At 42.3% G+C, this 20643-nt stretch overlaps 3 long non-coding RNA genes across 6 annotated transcripts; all 3 read left to right on the forward strand.

The window, feature by feature from the left end:
* Positions 1 to 1133: 1133 nt before the first annotated feature.
* Positions 1134 to 20428, forward strand: LOC134429211 (uncharacterized). Of its 4 annotated transcripts, none has more exons than XR_010030548.1 (7): positions 1134 to 1152; positions 16684 to 16748; positions 17367 to 17430; positions 18121 to 18196; positions 18316 to 18625; positions 18966 to 19083; positions 20237 to 20428. It is a non-coding gene; the product is annotated as an uncharacterized LOC134429211 (long non-coding RNA). The 4 variants fall into 4 exon arrangements; XR_010030547.1 differs by having other exon boundaries at positions 1149 to 1167; XR_010030545.1 differs by lacking the exon at positions 1134 to 1152 and having other exon boundaries at positions 16526 to 16748.
* Positions 3731 to 5707, forward strand: LOC134429213 (uncharacterized). Its single transcript, XR_010030550.1, has 2 exons — positions 3731 to 3983; positions 4512 to 5707. It is a non-coding gene; the product is annotated as an uncharacterized LOC134429213 (long non-coding RNA).
* On the forward strand, positions 6411 to 8665 carry LOC134429212 (uncharacterized). Its single transcript, XR_010030549.1, has 3 exons — positions 6411 to 6808; positions 7149 to 7266; positions 8416 to 8665. It is a non-coding gene; the product is annotated as an uncharacterized LOC134429212 (long non-coding RNA).
* Positions 20429 to 20643: the final 215 nt, after the last annotated feature.

A 20643-nucleotide genomic window follows, 5' to 3' on the forward strand; every position in this document is an offset into this window, starting at 1 on the left:
GGAGCGGGGAATTTTCTCCTTCCCCTTTGCAATTTCATCTTGCCAGTCCCTCCCCGGTTCCCCAGGAACACAAATGGAGCTTATGAAGACAAAAGGGATTAAGGAGAAGGAAGCAGCTCCTCTTCTTTTATTGTCTGCGTTTGACCTGAGGGGATCCCTCTTGACTTGTGGTTTTAAGGGTGTTGATTGCAGGAAAAGCTGCCTTTTCCAGGCTGTTAGGGGTATCCCGGGGGTTCTATTCTAAGGGGAATGGGAAAAGTATTCTTGTGGTATTATGGGTTTGATTTGAAGGCAGCCACCCCATTTGCACCACCCTCGGGTTTAAATGGCGGGGGCAGCCCTGGTGTCCCTCCTTTTCAAGGGTTTGAATGGAGGTCGAAATCGCCCTTTCCCATCAGTCGAAGGCTTTCATTTGGGGAGCGCCCCTTCTTTTCTGCTCTCCTGGGGGTGAAATTGGAGGGGAGAAGGCATTTCTTTGCCCTTGTTGAAGTGAGGTGCGCCCCATCTGCGGTTTCGGGGTTGGTTGCGGGAAGCCGCAGCTCCGGCAGCGTTTGCAGGGCTGCAATGGGGCTGTGCCGCTGCATTGGAGGGCGCTGCCCGTGCCCGCGGCCCGGCCCGGAACGTTCCCGCTCGGGAGCACTGCTGGCACGGCCCGGGCAGCTGCCGGGGCGCACGGGGGATTCGGCGCGGCCGGGCCGGCCGAGGGCGGCAGTGGCGGAGCCGCGCCGGTGCGAGCCGTGCGGAGCCGAGCGGAGCCGGGCCGGGCCGGCCAAGGGCGGCAGAGGCGGCGCGGGCGCTGCTGCGCCGGCCCGGGCGGTGCCGGCCGCTCCGTCCGCTCCGGGCGCGGGGCTCGGGCGCCGCCGGTAGCCCCGCGCCCGGTGCCGGCCCCGCCGGGCAGGGGCAGCGGGCGGGGCTCCCCGGGACGGCGCCGGCCCCGCGTGCCGGAGCGGCCGCCGCAGGAGCCGCTTTCCTGCCGGGAGCCGCGCTCCGTCCGGGGCCGGCAGCGAGCGCGGGGTTCGGCCGCTCCAAGTTCGGCGGTGCCGTGGCTCGGAGGCGCTTTGGAGGCGTTGATGGCATCGCTGGGTTCGGTTTGCAGCGGGTGTCCGCTAAGGGATATGGTGTTCTTCCTGAGCGGCACGGTTCTCGGTGCCGGTAGAGATGATAATGGTTCGTTTCGGATTGGGTTTTGTAGTCGGATATATATTTTTTTGCCGGGGTATTATGTTTAGAAGGGCGCGCAATGTTTTTTACGGGTCGTAGCGCGAAGCAGCGGTTCGCATTTTAATTCTGTTGCGGTGGCTTTTATTAGCGTGAGTGTGTAGTGTTTGTTTTGGGCGGCTTGGGGTAGCGTCGTGTCGTTCATAGCAGCGGGTTTTTAATCTCGATAATTGCATGTGTGTTTATCGTCTTCCAGGGCTTTTATTTGTTTGGTTTGTTTGATTGTAGTGTATGTTTTATGGTTACGGGTAATTTGGGGGACATTGTTTATGGTTACGTTTGTCTTTAGTCTTTGTGTTTGTTTCTAGGTGGTATTTTTATTTTGATAGCTTGAGGCACTATGGGTTTATTCAGTGGGGAATAATTTTTTTGTTGCAGATTTATCTGTTTTTTGGTATTATTCTTGTTGTTGGTTTCTTTATTTTCCTTTTTTGTTGTTGTTGTTGTTGTTGTCTTTTAATGTATTTGCGTATTGTTTATCAGGGTTTTTTTTGGAAACATGGGTATTTATATGGTGGGTTTTTAAAGTATTTATTTATTTGGGTAGTTAATTTCTTAGTTTTTAGTGGTTGAGATGTTTTTCCATTTTGTTAATTAGTTCAGGTTTTAAAGTTATTTTTACAGAGGATTGTTTATTCTTTGAGTTAGTGTAGAGGTAGAATTTTGTTGTTTTTTATTTTTTTTTAGTAACGTCGTTCAGGGTGAGTGGCACTGTCTTGAGTTTAGTAGATTGGTTTGACTTTTTTTTAGTACTTTTTGTAATTTTCTGTGTGTGTTTCTATAGGATTTTCTTTTATTTTGGTTCCATTTTTCTGTCGTGATGAGAATTGTTATTGAAAAGAGTGTTCTTTGTTTTTTCGCTGACACTTGTTTGGGTGTTGGAGGTATCTTGATGTTTTTGGAAGATATTGGTGGGAATTTGATGCTGTTTGTTCTGTCATTTCATTTAGGAATTGGATTTTAAATATGCAATTATGACTCTAACTATATTGAAACAAAAGAAATAGATGTGTAGCAATGGGAATGGGCCAATTTTATTTTTATATATTCGGTCAATTTTTAAAATTTAACATGTAACATAAGTCATTATATGTTACAATAAGTTACTCTAATTTTAATAGAGTATTGTGTATGTTTATAGATATATGAATAGAGAATATAAATGTAAATACAACCCAAACAAAAATACAAATATATAAATGTATTGCAACTATATGCAGATATATAAAAAATTAATAATAAATTGTAAATGTAAAATAACATGAATTGTAAAGTATATAATACACGTAATACTGCATATATTTTATTAAATATATTATAGGAAATGGATATAAAATAGATATAAATATGTATGTGATATATGTATCTATCTATCTATATCTATCATTTGTTGTATATTATGATAAATATAAATATAAAAAAAATTTAGGTAGTTTAAAATAATGGATGGTTTTGTTTTTTCTTTGCCAAAGCAGGTGTTTTAGTGTAAAAATTACAAATACAAATAATATAAAGGTAGAAATATAAGTATAGAAATATATCATAAACACATTAAAGATTTATATAAAAATTAGAAATATAAGGAAAAATAAGTTGTAGCAGTAGATATGGTAAATAATTTAAAAAATAATTCCCGTATATTTTTTGAATAAGGTGCATATTATATATAGTTATTAATATAATGCATCAATATAAACTATAAATTTATATAAAATATCAACTATCTATAAGAAGGAATAAAAGCTCTGTGTCACGTGCAGCAGTAGAAAATTTCAGGCTCCCAGGGAATAAATAGTTTTCTTTAAATCATTTTCGTTTTGCAGAGTTTTTTTTTTACTCTCGGGTAGCCTGAAAGTTTCTACTGCTGCTTTTTTATTCTAAAGGTGGAAAGGTAAACCAAGATTAGAAATACAAGAAAGGGGAAAGGAAAGGGAAGGGAAAGGGAAAAGGAAAAGGGAAGGGAAGTGGTGAAAAACAGAGTGAAAAAAGTAAAAAGAGTTGGAAGGAAAAAGAGAGGGCATTCGGGAGGAGCGGTGCTGCCTCAGGTCCTTCCCCGCCCTGGGGCGAAGGAGCCGTTTGATGCCCGGGAGGGAGTGCAGGTCCCGGTGGCTCCCGGGGGACGGAGCTGTGGCTGTCATCGCGAGACTACAACTCCCGGCAGGCCGTGCTACCGACGCGGCGTGTGACGCAACGGCCGACGCGGCACATGAGTGGCTGGCGTGCCAGGCGGCCGCGCGGGGCTGTGCGCGGGCAGCTGCCGGCGCCTCTCCCGCGCGGGACAGCGACGCTGGAGGGGCGCAGCCTCCGTCTGGCCGCCCGCCCGGAGCTGAGCAGGAGGAAGGAGCGTCCGCCCGGTTCCTCGGCCTCCCTCAGCGGTGCCGGGGGCGGGGGGCGAGGCGGTGCTTTGCTGCCGCGGGCCGGGAGCTGCAGGAGCCGCCCCGGGCGAGCGGCGCCGGGCGCTCCCGCGGTCCCGGTGGGGCGGCCGCCCTCGGGCTGGTGGAGGCGCCGGAGGAGCCCCCGAGCTGCAGCCGTCTCCCTCGGGCTGCTGCCGGTGCTGCGGGCGGAGGCGGCTCCGCCGCGTGTTGGGCGCTGCGAGCAGGGAGCGCTGCGGTATCGCCGGCATGGCGGGGCTGCTGCCTGCGTTAGTGCCCGTGGCTCTTTGTGCCGTGACAGCGGATGGAGCGGCGCTGGGCGGTAAAGCCAGAGATGGCCGGGAGAATGCCCAGCGCAGGGAGCGGGCGGGCTGTGTGCTTCGGATGGCACAGGTGCGAGCTGCAAAGTGACCCCCCCTTCCGCCCCTGCCCTCCCGAGCCCCGGGGAAAATGCTTTCCAGCATTGTCGAGCTTCTGAAAGACAAAACTTGTGATCTGACACTTGCATCCAGAAAAGGTTTCTGTCTAGATTAGCAAATGCCTAAATTGTTCTTGGTTACATCCCATGACCGGTTTTAGGCAGTGACTTCATACTGCTTTTAGGATTTTCTTGTACACTGGTGAGAAAATAGGCAGGTCTGATAGTGGTTTCACTTTTTTTCTACTTCACGTTCCATAAGATTCTTTTATCCAAGCGATTGTTTTAAAATTCTACTGTAAGCGTTTGTGGTTCACTTTTTTTTTCTTTGCAGCACCCGGGCCTTTTTTTTTTCTCTAAATCGGGAGTAAATATAGCTGAGTAAAATTACCTTGGTTATCTTCCTTCTTTTTAAACTTAATTGTTTTTATTAATAATTCTATCTGAATATGCAGAAAAAGTGAGTATGTCCTGTAATCTATGCTAGCTTTTCTCGTTTACAGGGTACTCACAAAATATGTCTCCCTTAGTGTCCCACAGAAACATTCTGGGTGCAATCTGAATTAAGGTATGTGTTTTCAAATAAGTAATCAGTTTAGATATTTGCCTGTGTACCTTTTCCTGTAATTCAGAGCTTGTGTTCTGTGGGTTTTATGATAAACCTGTAAAACATGTAAGAATGGTTTTGCAAGTCTGAATCGTTGAAGGCAGCAATAAGTGGATTTAAAGCCTGTTCTTGAGCAGACAAAGGGGAAAAGTGTGACTCTGATGCTGAACTTGTCATTTTTCATTTGACTTGCCTTTAATTATTGAAGAAGAGAGAGAACTAGGAAAAGAAATAGAATTGATTATTGAGCACTCCTAAAAAGCTCACCATGATTCTGTGTAGAGCCAAAGTGAAGGATGATGGAACAGAGCTCTGTGCATTAGAAGGAAATAAACCTGATGTCCACACAGAGTCTTACTAATTTCTGTTTTTAAAATGCAAAATAAGTTTAGGAAGTGTTGGAAGTTAGTATTTTGGGAAAGAAATGGCAGTTCCACAAAACATTCCATTCCATTTAAGAGAGGCCCTTGGACTGATTCATGTTGTAACTGCTGTCACTGCAATCAGTTGGTGGTTCAGCCTTGAAACGTGCACTTGGCCTTCTATAAAGCACTGTTTTGTTTGCCTTTCAGTGCTATGAGTCTTGATAAATTGGAGAAGTGCCCAAGAGAAATTCATCATCCTGAGATACAAAAGGTAGGAAGTGACTTTTTCTGGTTTGGTTCTTTTTCTTTATTGTTTTCTGGAAATAGAAGTAATTAAGTATAGATACTACTGGTTTGTTTCTTCCAGTAGCTGATAATACTAATACCAATAATAATAATAATAATAATAGTAAAGTAATACTACTTCAACTGTCTTTATTTATCCATTGAACTGGCCATTTAAAATCTAAACTTCTAAACACAAATCAAACCATCATCCTTGTAGAATCTTTAATAGGAGTGGGCTAAAGATCCTGGTTTTGTTGACAGGATTTATTGGTTCATGAAGAGCAAGAGGTAAGTACAAGCCTAACTACCCTCTAGCTCACAGACCTGCCCGGTGAATAGAGCTTTGTTTTTTTGATGGGCTTGTGATGACTTTGAGATCAATTGCTCATTCATTACAGTAAAAAAAAAAAAATTGTTTTGAACATGACAGCAAAAATAACTTTAAGCACAACTTAATAATAATAATAGATCACCAATTTTAGTTAATAATTTTATGCTATACTCTTGGGTGAGGGAAGACTCGGACACTCAATATGAGATCAGCAAGCTATGTTTATTGCAGAGAGTATCAGACACTTATACAGCACATAATAAGCTTATGAATATTCTGTAAGCCAAGCGATCTATTGGTTAAACTATACCATCAACTCTTCCTCATTCCTTTGGGCCTACATTCCCTATTTCCCACGTCTCTCTGTCTACTTGTTATCCTACCCAGCTAGGCCCAGGCACACGCTAGCTTGCAGGTGCAAAACTCAAAAATACCTGTGTTCGGTACTTTCCCAGCTCCTGGTCGGCTAACGAGCGAATGTCTGCGTGACCTCTGTCATGGAGCCATTTCTCCACACTATACTATCAAAGTTTAAAGGTAAATTATTATATATTAGGAGATGGTGTAAAGTGTATGTTGTAATGTGTAGGATATATACAAAGATACGTACTTGAAAGTCCGTAGAGGAAACAAATTTTTACGCCTTCTGTTTGACTGTTTGTCATATATTTGGTTTTATTTCCCAGGGATCAGTGAATTTTAACTCTGGAGTCCTCTATGCTAAGGATGCTCAGCTTACAGATGATGAAATGTTCAGTAATGGTGAGTTTTTCACCTTCTCCTTCATTGTTTTGCTCATCTGAATAAAAAAAAAAAAAAAAGGCAAGATTAAAGAAAAAGCAATAGTTTTATTATTTTTACCCTGTTATGTCTGTTTCCTCAGTATTTGCTGCAGCTCTGCTTACCCAAGGTTTGGGTAAAACAAGCTTTGGGTTCCCTCTGTCTCACTGGGAGTTGCCCAATTCAGTTGCATCTGGTGGAATTCACCCTGAGACCTTACAGAACCAGCTCCAACTACGTGAGAGCCATTTGCAGTTCTCTCCAGACACCTGGAGAATGGGCGACATTTCTGAGAATCCGGCGAGCGTGCTTCTATCAAAACTCAGTCTGTGAAATTCCTGGGGAAAACCCTTCTGTGTCCTGAAGGGTTCAAACTCTGGTGAGGATCCAGTTATCAGGTGCTCACCTGGATGGTTCCAGCTCCCAAAGGTAACACTTGTACTCTTGCCCTGTAGTTTACATCTATTGTATTTTTGTTATTTTGCAGGATTTTTTGTCTTTGCAAAATATTGTGCATTTCACTCTTTGGAACCTCTCAGATGGTTCTTTGGTGCAGCACCACCCCAGGGGACACTTGGCTGCTGTCCTGAAGGGTTTGGTCGCTAGAATTGTGAATCCTGGAGAGTTTGTGAGTCTTCTGTCCCCAGGGAGGTGTCGTGCTTTGTTTACTCTTGTTCTGTTGGTTAGGCGCTGCTTCTCGTTGCAAGTACGAATTTCAAACTGCCCTGTTCTTATTTTAACTGTTTTCCTGGTTCTCTCTGTCTGGCAGGGAAAGACTCTCGTATCCTTGTCATCGGGCTCGGTGCTGTCCAAGAAGATACAGAGACTAAAAAAATCATAAGAAGCAAAATATGACTGCAGGGAAAAGAAGCTGGAGAGAACAGAAGGTGATGTTGTTATCCTTACCCTGTATTAGAAACATCCGCTGTGCTTTGATGCTGGCAGCTGCCAGGGGCTTGTTAGCTCTTTGTAGGCAGGTGTAGGTGTTCACTTGTAGGTTTTTTCTCTGTTCAAGTCAATTCAAACTTTGCTAAGCTTATATTTGCAGATTACTCTCTAGCACAGTCCAGCATGACATTTTTGAATGTTGTAAAAATACCATGTTACTTGGAAATTGCTAATGAAGAGAAGATTTAGGGGAAAATAAGATTTCAGGGTTGGAAGTTGTGAGAAGAATTTTGTGGGGATGTTAGACTGAAGTAAAGCACACTTGAAGCTGGACTGGCACGCTGGCAGGTCCCCTATTAAACAGTAGTGCTGAGATTAGCCTGGGGGTTGCCCATTGTTTCTGTAGAAATCAATGTTTCCTGGTCTTGAGAGGTAAGCTGCTTTGAAAAGCTGGAAGGTGCAGCATGCTGACAATCCCCGTGCTTTGGATTAAAAGTAGATTTCAGAAGGGTCCTAAGCTTTTGTCTTTTCCTTGAAGTTGATGTAATCCTGTCGAGGAGTGTTTAGTTCTGTGTTGCCATGTCATCCATCAGAGCCCTGTTGTACTAATCATCATACAAGTACAAAACAAAAAATCAGACCCTGTCCCAAGCACTTAGAGGCCAGAACACGATTTCCTCAGGCTGCCATTTGTGTGCCATCGGTACTCCCCACGAATTGAGCCCTGTGGCTCTGACAGAGCCCCTGGATGCTGACGGAAGGGGGCTGGTCACAGACCCTGGAGGTGCCTGTCCCACAGGGAGGGAGAGGACGAGGCAGTGTGGCCTGCAGGGAGGGTGTCGTCCCCAGAGAGCAGCCGGCGACTCCATGCCTGCCCGGGGCTGCGGGTGCACCCTCGGGGTGGACGCCTGCCCTCAGGTTTCCCTCTGGGCACCCGGGGAGGGAACCAGGTCCATCCGTGTGGCAGCTGCAGGGCCTGCAGGCTCTGGGCCCTGGAGCCGAGTGAGCCTGAGCTGCTGCATGCTTGCTGTGAGCTTTGGGGTGAGCGTGCATCACTGCAGGCCTGGGATGGATTGAAATGCGCTGAGGAAAGCGGAGGGAGGGAGGGAGGGAAATGCTCTGTTAACATGTGCCAATTCTTCTGTCAGACTCATCACGGCGGGACAGCCTGAGGACTGAAAGTGTAAGAAGATGTGGAGGGAAAGAGAGAATCTGACAGGAGCAGCGAACGCACGAGTGCACGAATTTTGCTTTTTGCTTGGATGTAAACTCAGGAGTTGAAAGGAATTTGGGAGTGAGAAGGGACATTTCAGAAGGAGAAGAAGAAAAAGAGGTTGTTGTTGTTGCTACAGTCCTGGCAAAAGCTTTTGTTCTAGCTAATAAAAGAAGTTAGTTTAAAAAACAAAAAGGAAAAAATGTAGTGTTTTTTTTTTTCCTTCACTATGATATGCATTGGTGGTATATGGTGTGTTGTTTTATTTCTTGGTATTATTAACTCTGTGTAAATTGTTTTTTGAGTGAAGCTGACTTTCTGGATGGGTTGGTTTGTATTTGAGGCAGGATTAATTTCAATAGGGTTCTTTCATAGATTTCTGATGGGTATTACTGGGATTTTGGTTTTGTTTACTGTATGTATGAACCTAGAGCTTTGGTAGGGCCAGCTGGGCTGCTGGAGTTTTGGGTGTGAATTTATTAGATGGCTTTTGTTAGATGCAGTTTTTAATTTTTGAAATGTTTTTCAATGTAGTGGTTTTAAGGTGGTTTTTAAGAATTCATTGTATTGTTTTATCTTGTTTGTAGTTGGTGTATGATGAGGGATGTGGTGTGACTTCTTGAAGGCTATGGTTTTGGTGTTCCTATGTTCTGATTTCTTTCTGGTTTGACAGTTATTTTATTTTTATTTTTTGGGACAGGGGCATTTATATGGTGGGTTTTTATAGGCAATACGTTTTTTAATTTAGGTAGTGATGTTTTTTAGTATTTTAATGGTTTAGGTTTTTTATTTTCATGGGTTTTTTTTTTAATTTTTTTCAAATACCTTTGATAGATTATAGGTTATTATTTGTGCATTAGCATAAAGGTAGAGCTTTGGGGACTTTTGTTAGTAATGTTTAGGGTCAGTTGTGCAGTTTTGAGTCTAGTGTGTTGGTTTGATTTAATTTTTATTGGGTGTTTGTTTTTATTAGCAGTTGTGTCATTTTCAAGGTGTGTTTGAGTTTTTTGGGGTTTTTGAGATACTGGTTTAGGAGGAAGTTTATGATGAGCATGTGCGGAGGTTTTGGGCTACTTTATAGTGGGATTTAAAATTTATTTACAGTTAGGTTTATTTGAGTTTTTATTAGGGTTCAGTGACGTTGTGGGATATTTGTTCCGTTAGTAACAGAAATAGGTTTTGTTTTGCTGTGCTGCGATGGGATGGGCGTGTGCTGCGTGCCGGTGCTGACAAAGGTACAGTATTGTTGTGGCTCTGGTGCGTCGGGTTAATGAACTGACATGGTTTAATGTAGAGATGAAAATAGAAATAAATATACATTTAAAAATAAATATAACATTAGAGTGGTAAACATAAATATAGATAACAGATACATACATAAAACTATAATACATGGTATATAATTGTAACATATTATCATATAGGTAAATGATAGTCTATTTTATATATATATACACAAAGATATATAAATATAGATTGTAAATATAAAAATATTTAAATAGAGTTAAAGTAAATTGGGCAGTTTTATTAGGGTATAGGCTGGGGTTTTTAAATGATAGAAATAAAATATAAATTCAGATATACAAATATATATAGAAATACAAATATCTATACATATTTAATTTAAACAAATATAAGTAAGAAAATATGTATAATACAGAAAATATATTTCTATGATTATATTAGAAGGTATTCCCTCTAATATAGATAAAATCTATGCATAAAATAAATAAAAATATCCATATAAATATCATTATAATTTTGAAAAATAAATTTACTTCGTAAATTTTAAATCTGGTTCAAATAAAGGGGTGTCCTTGGTTATTATTTGGTTAGAGGCAGGAGTTTTATTTTAAATAATATAAGCAATATATAAATGTGGATCTTAAGATAGAAATATATAATAAATATATAAAGAGAAATTGCTAAACTATGAATATAAATTTAAATATAAATATATGTAAGTAATATGAAGAGTTGTAGCATGGAATATAAATAACATTATATGGCAATATAAATTATAAATGGGAATATAAATATAAAAATATGTAAATATCGTTTAAAAGAAATGGAATGTTTTGGCTTTTATTTAAGTAGAGGCAGGGTTTTTATTTTGAATATTATAAGTGTTCCAGAAGTAAAAATCTTGACACAGAAATATTTAATAAATATAAAAAATATGAATAAAAATATATACAAAATATAAATACCTACTCGCATCGGATGTAATATAGAATATAAATTTATTTATAAATTGACGAAAACAGCCGAGTTTCACCGAAGAGCCGAGTGCGGCCGAAAACAGCCGAGTTTCCCCGAAGAGCCGAGTGCGGCCGGAAAGAGCCGAGTTTCACCGAAGAGCCGAGTGTGGCCGGAAACAGCCGAGTTTCACCGAAGAGCCCAGTGCGGCCGGAAACAGCCGAGTTTACACCAAGAGCCGATGATAGCCGACTGGAACCGATAGCCGAGTGTAGCCGACTTGAGCCGCATTTACACAATGTGCCGAATACGACCGAGTTTAGCCGAAGAGCCGAACTGAAACGAGTTTAGACCAAGAGCCGAACCAAGCCGAACCAAGCCGAGTTTCATTAAACAGAACCGAACGACGCCGCAGCGCTGTGCCTGCAGTGCGCCGGTGCAGACGGCAGGGGGCGCTGTATAAAGTATAAAATATCAACTATCTATAAGAAGAAATAAAAGCTCTCTATCAAGTGCAGCAGTAGAAAATTTCAGGCTCCCAGGGAATAAATAGTTTTCTTTAAATCATTTTCGTTTGGAGTATTTTTTACTCCCAGGTAGCCTGAAAGTTACTACTGCTGCTTTTTTATTCTAAAGCTGGAAAGGAAAACCAAGATTAGAAATGCAGGGAAAGAAAGAAAGAAAAAGAAAAAAAAAAAATAAGGAAAGGAAATGAAAGGAAAAAAGAAGGAAGGACAGGAAGGAAGGGAGGAAGGAAGGAAGGAAGACAGACAAAAAAAACCAAAAACCTGGAGGGAAAGGAGAAACCTAGGGAAAAAAAAAAAAAAAAAAAAAAAAAAAAAAAAAAAAAAGAAAAAGAAAAAAAAAAAAAACCAAAAAAAAAAAAAAAAAAAAAAAAAAACCAAACCAAAAAAAAAAAAAACCCAAAAAAAAAAACGAAGATGGGCAAGAAAAAAAATCGCAACAAAAAACCAAGATGGGGAAAAAAAAATCCAGAAAAGGAAAACCCAGGGAAAAAAAAAAAAAACCTGAAAAAAAACCCCAAGGGGGGCAAGGAAAAACCAGGAAAAACGCCAAGATGGGCAAGAAGAAACGAAGAAAAAACCCCAAGAAGTGCCAGAAAAAAATCAAGGAAAAAGGGAGTAAAAGACCCAAGAAACAAGTCAAGAAAGAGAGGCAAGAAAGGCCACCAAAAATTCAAGAAAAAACCCAAGACATGCCAGAAAAAGGTACGAAAATGGTTCTGCCATGTGCGATCAAGGTGAGCGGGTTCAGTTTCAGGTCCAGGAGATGAACAAGTGTCAGATTAGTTTGGAGCACTGCTGTGCAATGCAGCTGTGACAGGATTTATGTTTAAATATAGTTTAAATAAATTGGGGATTGTTTGGCTTTTATTGGGGTATGGGCTGGAGTTTTCATAAAAAATATAAAACTAGAAATGCAAATATATCATATATATATCGATATCAATAAATATTTAATACATATAAATATAAGTAAAAGAAATCTATTGTGTCAAAAGAATATATCTATTATTATATAAAAAGGTATTCTCTCCAATATATATAATATCTATAAATATAACAAATGAAAATTACAAATATAGATGTGAACAAAATTATGACAAACAAAATTATTTTTAAACTTTTAAATGTGTTGTAAAGAAAGGGGTGTCTTTGCTTTTTATTTCGTTAGAGGCAGGGGTTTTATTTTAAATAATATAAGTACTTTAGAAATGTAAATCGACATACAGAAATATATAATAAATATATAGAGATATAAAGATATAATACCAAACTATGAATAGAAATAGAAATCTATGCAAGTAACATGAAGAGATGCAATATATAATATAATTTTTATTTTAGAGTAATATAAATTCTAAATATAAATGCGAATATAAATATGAAAAATATATGATTGGGGCTCGGAGCAGCCCAGGTGTGAGCTGTAATGATGATGGGGGCTCGGAGCAGCCCAGGTGTGAGTGTGAGGATGATGGGGGCTCGGAGCAGCCCAGGTGTGAGTGTGAGGATGATGGGGGCTCGGAGCAGCCCAGGTGTGAGTGTGAGGATGATGAGGGGCCGGCTCCTGCCGGGGCGAGGCTGTTTTAGGGGGAGGCTTTGCCTCAGCTCCCTTTTGCATGGAGCTGCTGAGTGGAGGGGTTTATGGGCGGCTCCCGGCGCTGTCTCATGGAAGGACTGCGGGAGCTTCCCACAGGGTCGGGGGGAACACCTGGATCCGCGCTTGGGTACGTGGAGCATCGCTTAAAGGAGGCGCCGAGGGACGAATCTTTGTGCCGGGGAGCAGCAGCCGAACAGGTGAGCCCGTGTGGGTTCGGAGCGGGGAATTTTCTCCTTCCCCTTTGCAATTTCATCTTGCCAGTCCCTCCCCGGTTCCCCAGGAACACAAATGGAGCTTATGAAGACAAAAGGGATTAAGGAGAAGGAAGCAGCTCCTCTTCTTTTATTGTCTGCGTTTGACCTGAGGGGATCCCTCTTGACTTGTGGTTTTAAGGGTGTTGATTGCAGGAAAAGCTGCCTTTTCCAGGCTGTTAGGGGTATCCCGGGGGTTCTATTCTAAGGGGAATGGGAAAAGTATTCTTGTGGTATTATGGGTTTGATTTGAAGGCAGCCACCCCATTTGCACCACCCTCGGGTTTAAATGGCGGGGGCAGCCCTGGTGTCCCTCCTTTTCAAGGGTTTGAATGGAGGTCGAAATCGCCCTTTCCCATCAGTCGAAGGCTTTCATTTGGGGAGCGCCCCTACTTTTCTGCTCTCCTAGGGGGTGAAATTGGAGGGGAGAACACATTTCTTTGCCCTTGTTGAAGTGAGGTGCGCCCCGTCTGCGGTTTCGGGGTTGGTTGCGGGAAGCCGCAGCTCCGGCAGCGTTTGCAGGGCTGCAATGGGGCTGTGCCGCTGCATTGGAGGGCGCTGCCCGTGCCCGCGGCCCGGCCCGGAACGTTCCCGCTCGGGAGCGCTGCTGGCACGGCCCGGGCAGCTGCCGGGGCGCACGGGGGATTCGGCGCGGCCGGGCCGGCCGAGGGCAGCAGTGGCGGAGCCGCGCCGGTGCGAGCCGTGCGGAGCCGAGCGGAGCCGGGCCGGGCCGGCCAAGGGCGGCAGAGGCGGCGCGGGCGCTGCTGCGCCGGCCCGGGCGGTGCCGGCCGCTCCGTCCGCTCCGGGCGCGGGGCTCGGGCGCCGCCGGTAGCCCCGCGCCCGGTGCCGGCCCCGCCGGGCAGGGGCAGCGGGCGGGGCTCCCCGGGGCGGCGCCGGCCCCGCGTGCCGGAGCGGCCGCCGCAGGAGCCGCTTTCCTGCCGGGAGCCGCGCTCCGTCCGGGGCCGGCAGCGAGCGCGGGGTTCGGCCGCTCCAAGTTCGGCGGTGCCGTGGCTCGGAGGCGCTTTGGAGGCGTTGATGGCATCGCTGGGTTCGGTTTGCAGCGGCTGTCCGCTAAGGGATATGGTGTTCTTCCTGAGTGGGCACGGTTCTCGGTGCCGGTAGGGATGATAATGGTTTGTTTTGGATTGGGTTTTGTAGTCGGATATATATTTTTTTGCCGGGGTATTATGTTTAGAAGGGCGCGCAATGTTTTTTACGGGTCGTAGCGCGAAGCAGCGGTTCGCATTTTAATTCTGTTGCGGTGGCTTTTATTAGCGTGAGTGTGTAGTGTTTGTTTTGGGCGGCTTGGGGTAGCGTCGTGTCGTTCATAGCAGCGGGTTTTTAATCTCGATAATTGCATGTGTGTTTATCGTCTTCCAGGGCTTTTATTTGTTTGGTTTGTTTGATTGTAGTGTATGTTTTATGGTTACGGGTAATTTGGGGGACATTGTTTATGGTTACGTTTGTCTTTAGTCTTTGTGTTTGTTTCTAGGTGGTATTTTTATTTTGATAGCTTGAGGCACTATGGGTTTATTCAGTTGGGAATAAGTTTTTTGTTTCAGATTTCAGTTTATCTGTGTTTTTTGGTATTATTCTTGTTGTTGCTTTCTTTATTTTCTTTTTTTGGTTGTTGTTGTTGTTGTCTTTTAATGTATTTGCGTATTGTTTATCATGGTTTATTTTGGGAACGTGGGTTTTTATATGGTGGGTTTTTAAAGTATTTATTTATTTGAGTAGTCAATTTCTTAGTTTTTAGTGGTTGAGATGTTTTTCCATTTTGTTAATTAGTTCAGGTTTTAAAGTTATTTTTACAGAGGATTGTTTATTCTTTGAGTTAGTGTAGAGGTAGAATTTTGTTGTTTTTTATTTTTTTTTAGTAACGTCGTTCAGGGTGAGTGGCACTGTCTTGAGTTTAGTAGATTGGTTTGACTTTTTTTTAGTACTTTTTGTAATTTGCTGTGTGTGTTTCTATAGGATTTTCTTTTATTTTGGTTCCATTTTTCTGTCGTGATGAGAATTGTTATTGAAAAGAGTGTTCTTTGTTTTTTTGCTGACACTTGTTTGGCTGTTGGAGGTATCTTGATGTTTTTGGAAGATATTGGTGGGAATTTGATGCTGTTTGTTCTGTCATTTCATTTAGGAATTGGATTTTAAATATGCAATTATGACTCTAACTATATTGAAACAAAAGAAATAGATGTGTAGCAATGGGAATGGGCCAATTTTATTTTTATATATTCGGTCAATTTTTAAAATTTAACATGTAACATGAGTCATTATATGTTACAATAAGTTATTCTAATTTTAATAGAGTATTGTGTATGTTTATAGATATATGAATAGAGAATATAAATGTAAATACAACCCAAACAAAAATACAAATATATAAATGTATTGCAACTATATGCAGATATATAAAAAATTAATAATAAATTGTAAATGTAAAATAACATAAATTGATACAATATATAGTACAAGTAATACTGTGTATATTTTTTTAAAATAATATAGGAAATGGATATAAAATAGATATAAATATGGATGTGATCTATCTATCTATATATATCTATCATTTGTTGTATATTATGATAAATATAAATATAAAAAAAAATAGGTAGTTTAAAATAATGGATGGTTTTGTTTTTTCTTTGCCCAAGCAGGGGTTTTAGTGTAAAAATTACAAATACAAATAATATAAAGGTAGAAATATAAGTATAGAAATATATCATAAACACATTAAAGATTTATATAAAAATTAGAAATATAAGGAAAAATAAGTTGTAGCAGTAGATATGGTAAATAATAAAAAAAAAATTCCCGTATATTTTTGAATAAGGTGCATATTAAATATAGTTATTAATATAATGCATCAATATAAACTATAAATATATGTAAAATATAACTATCTATAAGAAGGAATAAAAGCTCTGTGTCACGTGCAGCAGTAGAAAATTTCAGGCTCCCAGGGAATAAATAGTTTTCTTTAAATCATTTTCGTTTTGCAGAGTTTTTTTTTTACTCTCGGGTAGCCTGAAAGTTTCTACTGCTGCTTTTTTATTCTAAAGGTGGAAAGGTAAACCAAGATTAGAAATACAAGAAAGGGGAAAGGAAAGGGAAGGGAAAGGGAAAAGGAAAAGGGAAGGGAAGTGGTGAAAAACAGGGTGAAAAAAGTAAAAAGAGTTGGAGGGAAAAAGAGAGGGCATCCGGGAAGAGCGGTGCTGCCTCAGGTCCTTCCCCGCCCTGGGGCGAAGGACCCGTTTGATGCCCGGGAGGGAGTGCAGGTCCCGGTGGCTCCCGGGGGACGGAGCGGTGGCTGTCAGCCCGAGACTCCAACTCCCGGCAGGCCGTGCTGCCGGCGCGGCGTGTGACGCAACGGCTATCGCGGCACATGAGTGGCTGTCAGCCCGAGACTCCAACTCCCGGCAGGCACTGCTGCTGGCGCGGCGTGTGACGCAACGGGCGACGCGGCCCGGCATTTTTCTCTAAATCGGCAGTAAATACAGCTGAGTAAAATTAGCTTGGTTTTCTTCCTTCTTTTGTAACTGAACTGTTTTTATTAAAAATCCTATTTGAATATGTAGAAAAAGTGGGGATGTCCTGTAATATATCGTAGCTTTTCTTGTTTACAGGGTACTGAGAAAATACGTCTCCCTTAGAGTCCCACGGAAAGGTTCTCAGTGCGCTCTCTATCAAGGTATGTATTTACAAATAAGTGATCCCTTTAGATATTTGCCTGTGTACCTTTTCCTGTAATTCACAGCTTGCGTTCTGTGGGTTTTATGATAAACCTGTAAAACATGTAAAAATGGTTTTGCAAGTCTTAAACCTTGAAGGCAGCAATAAGTGGATTTAGAGCCTGTTGTTGACCAGACAAAGGGGAAAAGTGTGACTTTGATGCTGAACTTGTCATTTTTCATTTGACTTGTCTTGAATGATTTAGGAATAGAGAGAACTAGAAAAAGAGAGAAATAGAATTGGTTCTTGAGCACTCCTCAACTGCTCACCATGATCCAGTGTAGAGCCAAAGGGAAGGGTGATGGAACAGAGCTCTGAGCTTTGGAAGGAAATAAATTTAAACCTGACCTCCTCACAGAGTCTCACTAACTTCTTTTGTTTTAAAATACAAAATACGATTAGGAAGTGTTGGAAGTTAGTGTTTTGGGAAAGAAACGGCAGTTCCACAGAACATTCCATTTCACAGAGGCTCTGGGAACGATTCATGTTGTAAGTGCTGTCACTGCAATCAGTTAGTGGTTCAGCCTTGAAACGTGCACTTGGCCTTCTATAAAGCACTGTTTTGTTTGCCTTTCAGTGCTATGAGTCTTGATAAATTGGAGAAGAGCCCAAGAGAAATTTTTCATCCCTTGATATAAAAGGTAGGAAGTGACTTTTTTTGGTTTGGTTCTTTTTCTTTATTATTTTCTGGAAATAAAAGTAATTAAGTATAGGTACTACTGGTTTGTTTCTTCCAGTAGCAGGTGATAACAATAGCAGTAGTACTAGTAAAAATAATAATAGAAATAATAATAATAGTAATGTAATACTACGTAAACTGTCTTTATCCATTGAACTGGCCATTTCAAATCAAAACTTCTAAACACAAATCAAACCATCATCCTTGTAGAATCTTTCACAGCAGCGGGCTAAAGATCCTGGTTTTGTTGACAGGATTTATTGGTTCTGGAAGAACAAGAGGGAAGTACAAGCCTAACTACTTCTAGCTCACAGGCCCGTCCAGTGAACCCAGGTTTGTGTTTTGGTGGGCTTGTGATGACTTTGAAATCAATTGCTCATTCCAGTAAAAAAAATTCATGTTTTTTTGAACGTGACAGCAGAAATAACTTTAGGCACCAACTGAATAATAATAGATCACCAGTTTAAGTTAAAAATTCATGCTATACTATCAAAATTTAAAGGTAAATTATTATGTATTAGGTGATGGTATAAAGTGTATGTTCTAATGTGTAATGCAAAGATACATACGTACCTGAAAGTCCTTAGCGGAAACAAATTTTTATGTCTGCTGTTTGATTGTTTACCATACGATATTTGGTTTCATTTCCCAGGGACCGGTGAATTTTAACTTTGGAGTCCCCTATGCTAAGGATGCTCAGCTTACAGGTGATGAAATGTTCAGTAATGGTGAGTTTTTCACCTTCTCTTTAATTGCTATGCTGATCTGAATAAGAAAAAAAAACAAAAGCAAGAGGAAAAAAAAGGATGGTTTATTATTTTTTACGCTGTTATGTTTGTTTCCTCAGTATTTGCTGCAGCTCTGCTTACCCAAGCTTTGGGTTCCTTCTGTCCCACTGGGAGTTGCCCAGTTTGGTTGCATCTGGTGAAATTCACCCTGAGACCTTACAGAACTAGCTCCAACTACGTGAGAGCCATTTGCAGTTCTCTCCAGACACCTGGAGAATGGGTGACGTTTCTGAGGATCCGGCGAGCGTGCTTCTATCAAAACTCAGTCTGTGAAATTCCTGGGGAAAACCCTTCTGTGTCCTGAAGGGTTCAAACTCTGGTGAGGATCCAGTTATCAGGTGCTCACCTGGATGGTTCCAGCTCCCAAAGGTAACACTTGTACTCTTGCCCTGTAGTTTACATCTATTGTATTTTTGTTATTTTGCAACATTTTTTGTCTTTGCAAAATATTGTGCATTTCACTCTTTGGAACCTCTCAGATGGTTCTTTGGTGCAGCACCACCCCAGGGGACACTTGGCTGCTGTCCTGAAGGGTTTGGTCGCTAGAATTGTGAATCCTGGAGAGTTTGTGAGTCTTCTGTCCCCAGGGAGGTGTCGTGCTTTGTTTGCTTTTGTTCTGTTGGTTAGGCGCTGCTTCTCGTTGCAAGTACGAATTTCAAACTGCCCTGTTCTTATTTTAACTGTTTTCCTGGTTCTCTCTGTCCGGCAGGGAAAGACTCTCGTATCCTTGTCGTCGGGCTCGGTGCTGTCCAAGAAGATACAGAGACTAAAAAAATCATAAGAAGCAAAATATGACTGCAGGGAAAAGAAGCTGGAGAGAACAGAAGGTGATGTTGTTATCCTTACCCTGTATTAGAAACATCCGCTGTGCTTTGATGCTGGCAGCTGCCAGGGGCTTGTTAGCTCTTTGTAGGCAGGTGTAGGTGTTCACTTGTAGGTTTTTTCTCTGGACAAGGCAATTCAAACTTTGCTAAGCTTATATTTGCAGATTACTCTCTAGCACAGTCCAGCATGACATTTTTGAATGTTGTAAAAATACCATGTTACTTGGAAATTGCTAATGAAGAGAAGCTTTAGGGGAAAATAAGATTTCAGGGTTGGAAGATGTGAGAAGAATTTTGTGGGGACGTTAGACTGAAGTAAAGCACACTTGAAGCTGGACTGGCACGCTGGCAGGTCCCCTATTAAACAGTAGTGCTGAGATTAGCCTGGGGGTTGCCCATTGTTTCTGTAGAAATCAATGTTTCCTGGTCTTGAGAGGTAAGCTGCTTTGAAAAGCTGGAAGGTGCAGCATGCTGACAATCCCCGTGCTTTGGATTAAAAGTAGATTTCAGAAGGGTCCTAAGCTTTTGTCTTTTCCTAGAAGTCGATGTAATCCTGTCGAGGAGTGTTTAGTTCTGTGTTGCCATGTCATCCATCAGAGCCCTGTTGTACTAATCTTCATACAAGTACAAAACAAAAAATCAGACCCTGTCCCAAGCACTTAGAGGCCAGAACACGATTTCCTCGGGCTGCTATTTGTGTGCCATCGGTACTCACCACGAATTGAGCCCTCTGGCTCTGACAGAGCCCCTGGATGCTGACGGAAGGGGGCTGGTCACAGACCCTGGAGGTGCCTGTCCCACAGGGAGGGAGAGGACGAGGCAGTGTGGCCTGCAGGGAGGGTGTCGTCCCCAGAGAGCAGCCGGCGACTCCATGCCTGCCCGGGGCTGCGGGTGCACCCTCGGGGTGGACGCCTGCCCTCAGGTTTCCCTCTGGGCACCCGGGGAGGGAACCTGGTCCATCCGTGTGGCAGCTGCAGGGCCTGCAGGCTCTGGGCCCTGGAGCCGAGTGAGCCTGAGCTGCTGCATGCTTGCTGTGAGCTTTGGGGTGAGCGTGCATCACTGCAGGCCTGGGATGGATTGAAATGCGCTGAGGAAAGCAGAGGGAGGGAGGGAGGGAGGGAAATGCTCTGTTAACATGTGCCAATTCTTCTGTCAGACTCATCACAGCGGGACAGCGTGAGGACTGAAAGTGTAAGAAGATGTGGAGGGAAAGAGAATCTGACAGGAGCAGCGAACGCACGAGTGCACGAATTTTGCTTTTTGCTTGGATGTAAACTCAGGAGTTGAGAGGAATTTGGGAGTGAGAAGGGACATTTCAGAAGGAGAAGAAGAAAAAGAGGTTGTTGTTGTTGTTACAGTCCTGGCAAAAGCTTTTGTTCTAGCTAATAAAAGAAGTTAGTTTAAAAAACAAAAAGGAAAAAATGTAGTGTTTTTTTTTTCCTTCACTATGATATTCATTGGTGGTATATGGTGTGTTGTTTTATTTCTTGGTATTATTAACTCTGTGTAAATTGTTTTTTGAGTGAAGCTGACTTTCTGGATGGGTTGGTTTGTATTTGAGGC

This window comes from Melospiza melodia, chromosome 25, assembly GCF_035770615.1.
Source record: "Melospiza melodia melodia isolate bMelMel2 chromosome 25, bMelMel2.pri, whole genome shotgun sequence".
Lineage (NCBI taxonomy): Eukaryota > Metazoa > Chordata > Aves > Passeriformes > Passerellidae > Melospiza > Melospiza melodia.